This window comes from Coenobita brevimanus, chromosome 104 (assembly GCF_032717465.1).
Source record: "Coenobita brevimanus isolate Jiangsu-jjx chromosome 104, ASM3271746v2, whole genome shotgun sequence".
In the NCBI taxonomy this organism is placed as follows: Eukaryota; Metazoa; Arthropoda; class Malacostraca; order Decapoda; family Coenobitidae; genus Coenobita; species Coenobita brevimanus.
Window position 1 is genome coordinate 2,552,123 of NC_137057.1, and position 8,975 is coordinate 2,561,097.

The following is an 8,975-nucleotide window of genomic DNA, read 5'->3' on the forward strand; positions in this document are numbered from 1 at the left end:
CACCCATTGGCTCAGCATCCACTTTGGTGATTGCATTGAGCCTTCTATAGTCGCCACAAATCCTGACTCCACCATCTTTCTTGCGGACTACTACCATCGGACTACAGTAAGGAGATGAGGACTTTTCGATAATGCCTGCAGTCTCCATGTCAGCAATTTCCTTATCTACTGCACCCTGTAGTCACATGGGAATCGGATATGGCTTAACCTTTATAGGAGCATTGCTGGTCAACTCAATTTTATGACACGCAACCTTTGCAAGTCTAGGTTGGTCTGAGAAGACATCAGCATACTGACAGAGCAGTGACCATAAGGCATTTTGGTCCCCTACTGCTAAGTCAGGGTTAAGTAAAACATCTCCGACAGTCTCTTCCTGATGGGACTGAGCGGTTAAGGGCTCGTCATCATGGTCATCAGCTGGGATCACCGCAGCTGCCCCGGTCTCTTCCAGTGGCTGGTCACTATCATCAGCTACTTGTAGGCCAGTCTCCTCGGGGTCTGACTCATGATAAGCCTTCAACATGTTAATGTGGAACCTTTTACGAAGATTCCCCATCTGTATTATGTAGTTGAGGTCTGAAATGCGCTCTACTACATCGAATGGACCCTTCCACTGCGCCAACAACTTGTTCTGGGCTGTGGGGAGTAATACCAAGCATTTATCGCCTGGACTAAACTTCCGAAGCTTTGCCTTCTTATCATAATAAGCCTTTTGAACTTCACGCACCTTGATCAGTTCTTCCTTAGCTAACTCGCACGTCGACTGGAGGCGGTCAGCCAAATCAAGGACGTAGGTGTAGGTGGTCTTGACTTCAGGGTCGGGTTCTTCATCGTCCCATAACTCACGAAGGACTTGAAGTGGGCCCCGGACCGACCTCCCATACACCAGTTCAAAGGGTGAGAATTTCAATGAATGCTGTGGGTCTTCTCGATAAGCAAATAGAAGAGGAGCAATGAACCGCGGCCATTCCTTTGGCTGTTCGGCGGTCATGCACCTCAACATCTTCTTGAGAGTTCCATTGAACCTCTCACACAACCTGTTACACATGGGATGATACGGTGTAGTTCGTAAGCCTCGGATGGACAGCAACCTGAACGTTTCATTCATCATTGCCGAAGTGAACTGCGAATCCCGGTCACTTAAGACCTCCTTAGGGATACCTACACGGCAGAACACTTCAATTAATGCCTCAGCAACAGGGACGGCCTCTATATTCTTAAGGGCCACGGCTTCAGGCCACCGTGTGCTGAAATCAACTATAGTGAGGATATACTTTGATCCATCACTAGCCCTAGGAGAGATTGGCCCAACTATGTCAACTGCTACTCTCTCGAATGGTTCAGAGATTATGGGCATTGGCTTCAATGACGCAGGACGGACACGTCCCCAGTCAGTGGTACGCTGACACACATCACAGGAACGTACAAGCCTCGTTATTTCCCGTCCCATTCCTGGCCAGAAAAAGTCAGCATGGATGCGGTCAGAGGTCTTCTTTTGACCCATGTGACCTCCCATCGCTGAACAGTGACCTAATTCAAACACTGCTCGGCGATACTTTGCAGGAACGACAAACTGCAGTTGAACCTCACCCTGGGGTGTCTGTGACTCACAGTACAGCCGTCCTCGCTTACGAAGGAACCTGGCTTGTCCTCCCCGTGAATACTTGATCACATTACCCTCCAGCTTCTTGCGCACTGAGGCAAGTGTCTAGTCAGTCTGTTGCTCTTGGACAACATCTTGACTACGAATCAGATCTTGCGGCGTTGCGACGGTCAACGGAGTGACGCGATTTGGAGCCTTGGCCATGGCTCGTGTTATCGCAGCAGCCGAAGTCTGAGTAGCAACATCTATGGCACAACTATTTTTGATCCCAGCGATGTTGCCTAATATGAGGTCAAATAGAGGTTCTGGCATGACAACTGCAAGTGTCGTACCAGTATAAAATGGAGATGCCACCTGGATACGTGCCTCAGGGAACAATCTCACTGATCCATCAATAAATCTAACTTGGATCTGTCGACCTGTATACTCATCAGGCCGAACTAAACTCTGCTTAACAGAGCAGCCTGAGGAACCATTGTCCCTCAGGACATTTACAGAAACACCTCCTACAGACCCTGGCTGAACAAGAAAGGCAGTGTTGTTGGTGGAAGGGTCTGAGGAGGTAGCAGCCAGTCATTCGTGAGACTGCGGAACAACCGATGCAGCAAACGTGGCTCCCTGGGAACTAGGTGTCTGAGGAGAGTTCATGGTCGGAGGGGGACTTGTGAACTGTTGGGAAGTACCTGTACTGGTAGAGATGGCACCACCGGGTACTTGTGGAATGAAGGCTGCATTTGCCTCCTGCCTCCGATACATTAATTGACCTGACTGAGGGTTACATGGCTTGTCCTTGTATTGCTGCTGCTGCTGCTGCTGCATGGGGAACTGCTGCTGGTTGGAGTGCTTGTTGTACTGCTTCCAATCAGGTTTCTGAGTGTTTTGCCCCTGGTCCTTCCACTGCGGTTTTGGACCTTGCCCATTACTCTGAGAACGGTCTCGGTGCTGGGATTCAGTCTGAGATGGCTTCCCAGACTTGGCAGTATCTTTTCTGCTCCAGGTGTTTTGCTTACGAGCTTGATACCCGTATGCTGTAAAGAATGCGTCAGCCTTTTCTGCCATTTGGCTGGCATCTTTCACCTGGCAGATCTTAAGCTGTGCTATGAGCTCAGCAGGCCACGACCTCTCTAGCTGTGTACGCAGCATAAGGTCAATTATCCCCTCATGCGTGGAAGGAGTTTCATCTTTCTCCATCCACTCATTTAAGTAAGCTGTGAGACGATCAAGGAACTGAACAGCTGTCTCCTTGTCTTGGAGATGAGCTCGCATGAACTGAACTTTGGCGTCGTCTACTGTGAGACCATACGCCTTAATGAGTGCAGCTTTCATCATCTCATATGTGAGATTGTCTCCACGAATTCTGTGGAGAATATCGAGGGCAGGGCCCTCAAATAGGCTAAGAAACTGAAGCCGCTTAGCTGCCTCATCCAGTTGATACATGTCTGCCATGTCCTCAAAACGATCTATATACGGCTCGATTCGCTCGCTTTCCTTGTATGAAGGAAGCTTGATGCGTGGGGTCGCCAGGACATGTGCAGGGAGAACGCTCGTGGAGCTTGGACCAACTGCACCAGACGTGTCTGAAGCCAAGGAATCTCGCTGGAGCTTCAGCACTTCAAGTTCATGTTTTTCTCGTGCCTCTCGTTTGGCACGTTCATATTCACGTTGTTCTCGCTCGCGTTCATGTCGTTCACGCTCGTGTTCCAAGTCGAGTTCGCGCTGTTTTTGCTCGTGTTCACGCTCCTTCTCACGCTGCTCTTGTTCATATGTACGCTCTCTTTCACGTTCCTCACGCTGTTCTCGCTCGTATTCACGCTGTTCCCGCTCGTATTCGCGCTGAATCTTACGCTCTTCACGGGCATCATTCTCGCGCTGCTGCTCCTGATTATGCCGTGAGAGTATATACTCTTTAATTTCGGTTGGGTCCGAAAGACCCATTTCTTTGGCTTCCTGTAAAAATACAGTAGTAGCCATGGCGCTAATTTATTAAGCAAACCGAAATTGAGTATTGACTGCTTAGCGACGAATACTAATAAACACAAGTAAAGAGTAGACACAAGCTAGTGGTGACCAGTCTTATCCAGTTAACTGGCAAAGAATAAATCAAAAATGTAAATGACTGGGAAGACTCAATAATAAACACAATGGGTACGGCGACTTCCCAGGAGCGAATAAAGTCGTCTGGCGTTACCAAAAATAAACTAGAGTTAAGTATTCTATTGATTAATAAAGCAAAATTCACTTGCTAAATTAAGGGTAAACACCAGTAAGCTTGTGCCTATAAACTTTAATGATAAATACCTAAATATGAATGAGTGAGCACTATCTCGTGAATAGCTTTAGAGCTAGGAGTTAATATCCTGGAATGAGGTCGCCAATTGTCACGGGGTTTTTATAATATCGCGGAGTTTTTAAAAATAAATGCTTAAATATTATTCAATTGATATTAATATTCAATAATATTAAAGAGCAGGGACAATGATTGTCTTGCTAAATCGTGCAACGATTCTCTAAGAACGAGAATTTAAAAACTTTCTCAACAGTACACAGCAGAGACTAATTACTCACAATTGCTGAATTACTGTACTGTTAGCCTCTGGAGAAAGTTACTTCACCCCTGACAATAAATAACTAATACTAATAATAATATCAGGCTCTTGCTGATGCTTTAACTCCTATCTGGCACAACGGATTTTAAGTTAATACAACAAGACTGGTCTAAGTACCAGTTATGAAGGCAAACGTTTATGCAAGCTAGGAGCTATATGGAAAATAAGCTTAATTTGGAGAAATGAAACAAGATTTTACTTTACATTAAGCTCAAGAAATAGAACGGTTAAATTTATTGATTACAAAAAATAAATTTAACGTTACAATTCAAATCAAATTAATGAGACGCACTCACTCACTCACACAAAAGCTAAATACTTATGCCTAGGAAAAAACACCTTAACTAAACTCTTAAGACTACAAAATACAAAAAGGAAATACTGTAGTCGATGAACGCTTTGTATCACCCAAGGGGTGGGAGTTTGGAGAAACTGTCTTAGTGGAGTCTGGGTGCTAGGGACCTCTTCTCTCGCACTTCTGGAGCACAGGACCTCTCTCCGTCAGAGCAACAACTAGACTGAATTAAAAATACATTGTATGGGCAGGACGCACAAGCCACCGGAAGAAGGCGTGGCTAACGGTTAAGGCAAGCAGAGGCGAACGATAAAGAAACAATTGTATCGCTCAGTAGAGCACTTAGTGACGTGCATTAAATCGGTCACTTTTGAAAGTGACGAATGTTTTGAAGAGTATACTCCGAAATGGAGAGAGAAACGGTTAACTGAGCGATACACAATGAGTTTTCCACTAATAGTTCGTGGCTTCTCACAAAAGGGAAATGTCGCGAATTGATTCGTGACACCATGGAAGTATTACCCATGGATATACAGTATTTTCCCAGTGCTCACATACCCGTTCACCCTTCACACCCACCCACTCAGACACTCATGCTGCCCACCCACCTACCCATTCAGACACTCATGCTGCCCACCCACCCACCCACCTACCTAGCCCACTCTGCCCACCCACACTTTTCCACCCTGCCCCACCTCACACACGCATACCCATCCACCCAATTCTGCCTACCCACCCCGTTCCCATGCCTCCATCTGTCTTCCCCACCCATCAACAACCCACTCTAATCGCCCTCCCACATCCCCACCCGTACATTTCTATCCTGCCCCACCACACACACACACACACACACACACACACACACACACACACACACACACACACACACACACACACACACACACACACACGCTCACTACCCTACCCATGTGGTCACCAAGCTTTGATTAGTTATTGCAGGAAGTTAATATAATTATCTAATCGGCCATTAAGTTCTTCCAATTTCACCTGATTAGTTTTACTTTTGGCAGGCAGGGTCACCATTTAAGGAATTTAACTACACCATTCTTTCTCATAAAACCTTAGCCCTGTTAGACCCCTCTGAAGCCCTAGAGAGTGCCCCTCCTTATTTTCCACAGTGGACAAACGGACAGACAAACAGACACAATTCAATGTATGTATTAGATTTACTTCCAATCTCTCCACAGGATTATGCCATCTGAAGACAGTCTTTAATAACAGACTTCCTTACACCACTTCTGACATGTATCACCGCAATTCATTTATCGTCTACGCATTCCACACTTTCCCCCGAAACTCCACTTCCATTGTTCATACTCTTGACTTTTCATCTCTCTTTTCACATCTAATGTCATAACAGTCTCGCAGCCATCCATTAATGTGACCACTAATGCTACGCTACTCTTCTTACCACTTCCTTTGCAAAATCTCTCTCTCTCTCTCTCTCTCTCTCTCTCTCTCTCTCTCTCTCTCTCTCTCTCTCTCTCTCTCTCTCTCTCTCTCTCTCTCATTTTTACCCAGTGTTCATGTGTTCATCACCTCTCACAGCTCTGATACCTCCCTCTCTTGTTTCCCTCTCATTACCTCTGTTCTCATGTACCCTTCGTCATCTGTCGGGGTTCAGCGTCAGCTTTTTATCACCTTTTTCTCGCCAACTAATTTCCGTTGCCATTCTCTTACATCTCCTTAGTCTTTCTCATAACTCGTTCTTACCTTTACCCCTGACCCTCTCTCCTCCTCTTTCATCTTGCCATTGCTTCTAGAAATTACCATTGTCATTATCAATCTACCTATCATTTCCTTACTTAAATAATTATATGGTTTTCATATATTCATCAATAGACTATATGCCTATGGAACATAATATAAATGGCGACATGACAGTGAAAAAGTTAAAGAAGAAGAGTGTAAGAGAAGAAAAATAGAAAGACTAGGAAGATAAATAAGGAGCGATAAAACTGACAGATGGAGAAGAACGAGGAGTAATGAAATTCTGAGCCAAAGAAAGAGAAACGACAGAAGGGAACTGAAGGGTGGGTGGAGAGACTATGACGAGAGAGAGAGAGAGAGAGAGAGAGAGAGGGGGGGGGGGGCAGTGGTTAAATTTTAACTATCTATCTATCTATCTATCTATCTATCTATCTATATACCTAGGCTGCTTCCCCCAAGAAAAGGGAGGTAGCTGAGACAGGACGACACACTTCTCATTTACTCATCCATTCAAACACATTCATTTGCATCTTAGCCCCAAAGGGGAGAACGGACAGATCCTCACCGCACCACACCGCACAAGGGTCAACTGCTCAATGCAATCAGTGACATCCGCAGCAGGTCCCGACAGCAGAGCTGGTTTACCCCTGCCACATCATAACAGACCCATCCCCTTACCCGCACCTGACCTGAAAGCTGATCAGACCAAATGCGAGAGAATATCCCCTCAGGGCTGCGTCATCACTTATTCATTCACAATTTCTCTCCATTTATTTGTCACGCATAGCCACTCTTCCTTGCTCAACAGACATCCCTCTTGCATCCAGCGCTCTCTTCACACTGTCCATCCATCCTATTTGTGGTCTTCCTCTCAGCCTTACACCTCTCACATCAGATCTAGTTATCTTTTTCACCAATCGCTCATTATCCATTCTCTCCATATGCCCAAACCATCGCAACACCCTCTGCTCAACTCTACCAGCCATCTCCCGAACAACTCCAGTTCTCCTTCGCACTTCATCATTTCGCACTCGATCCATACGCGTCACTCCACACATACTCCTCAGAAGCGGTAAAAAAGGCAGTTTTTTTTTTTTTTTTTTTTTACGTTTTTCTGTGTGTAAACGGATTCTCGTGCTTTTTATTTACCTTCATATTGCAGGGTTTGATCTATAGTCGTTACTATCCCGCCTTTAGCGTTACACTTATCCACCTTTTTAAAAATGAATGGATAATCTTAGCACCTCCCACAGCTTTAACCACTTGATTTCTTTCTTGCTAAGCTTATATCAGGAATACATTTTTTTGTATCATCCGAGCACCCTGGCATCCTAACTTTCCGTGCGTGTCCTCTTGTTCTCCTACCATCCTCTATAATATTATTATTTGCACCAATTCCATCAGTAACGTGAGTACACTTATAAAACATTATCATATCCCCTTTTTTCCTTCTCTTGCAGTGTAGGTAGTTCAGACATTGTAATTTCTCATCATACTGTATTTCCTTAATGTTGCATGTAAGCTAAGAAACCACTCTTTGCAACTCCTCCAGTTAACTGAAATGTTTCTTTGAGTGGAGAAGCAATATGGGGGAGGCGTGGCTCAATCGGTAGAGAGGTGGCCTGCCGTTCTAACGGACCCAGGTTCAAATCCCCGCTGGGGCAGGGAACAGTTTAAGGATTTGAATTTCATTAAATCAGGCTTTACTGATCTACCAGAAGACCCGCCGACATGTCGTAATTATACCCCCGCTAATACCAATACACCAGTCCTGTATGAGACAGCCCTAGCATATATTCAGTATGGACAGTGGGTGTTAGAGCCGAAGTTGTGACATGTAGAGATGTATGGTATGTAGGAGGACTGCTGGGCCTCGACAGCAGGCTGTGAAGCCTATGCCCAGAGTCGAACACATAAATATATATATATATATATATATATATATATATATATATATATATATATATATATATATATATATATATATATATATATATATATAACTGATGTGGTACTATTCTAGAAATTACCAGTGTCATTATCAATTTTCCTACCGTTTCTTTGTTTATATAATTATAAGGTTTTCGTATATTCATCAACAGACTCTATGCTTCACTGTTTACCTTATTTATATAGTTCTCTGGTGATAATCCCTACTGCATCATTACACCCAAGTCTCTCTCCGCTATTGCATTAGTAAGGCCTTCCATCCCAGTTTTATGATCACATTTTGTTCTCTTGCTGACACCCATCCCAGTCGCGTGGACACTTACTAACACTGAATTCAGTCATCTTTAACTGGATCCGCCACAGGGCAGAATCAAATGTTTGGCCCTCAGCCCAGGTGCTGGTCTGGGAGTTCATCTCTTTAAGTGCTCCATCTGGTGTTGCGATCTGATTGTAGTCCAGGAAGGAAGGAATTCACGGAGGTGGTATCTTATCTCTTCATTTCGGGTGTTTCATTAGTAAACTGTACAAAACTGCAAACAGGTGACAACAAAAATATAAAAAGACAGTCTTGTAGTGAGGCTCTCCTCGAAGACATACTCTCCCATTAGTCAAACCAACAAAGTACGGTACAAGGACCGGGAACGGGATTTGTGTGGGGTCATTTATCTCTCTCTCTCTCCCTCCCTCTCTCTCTCTCTCTCTCTCTCTCTCTCTTTCTCTCTCTCTCTCACACACACACACACACACACACACACACACACACACACACACACACACACACACACACACA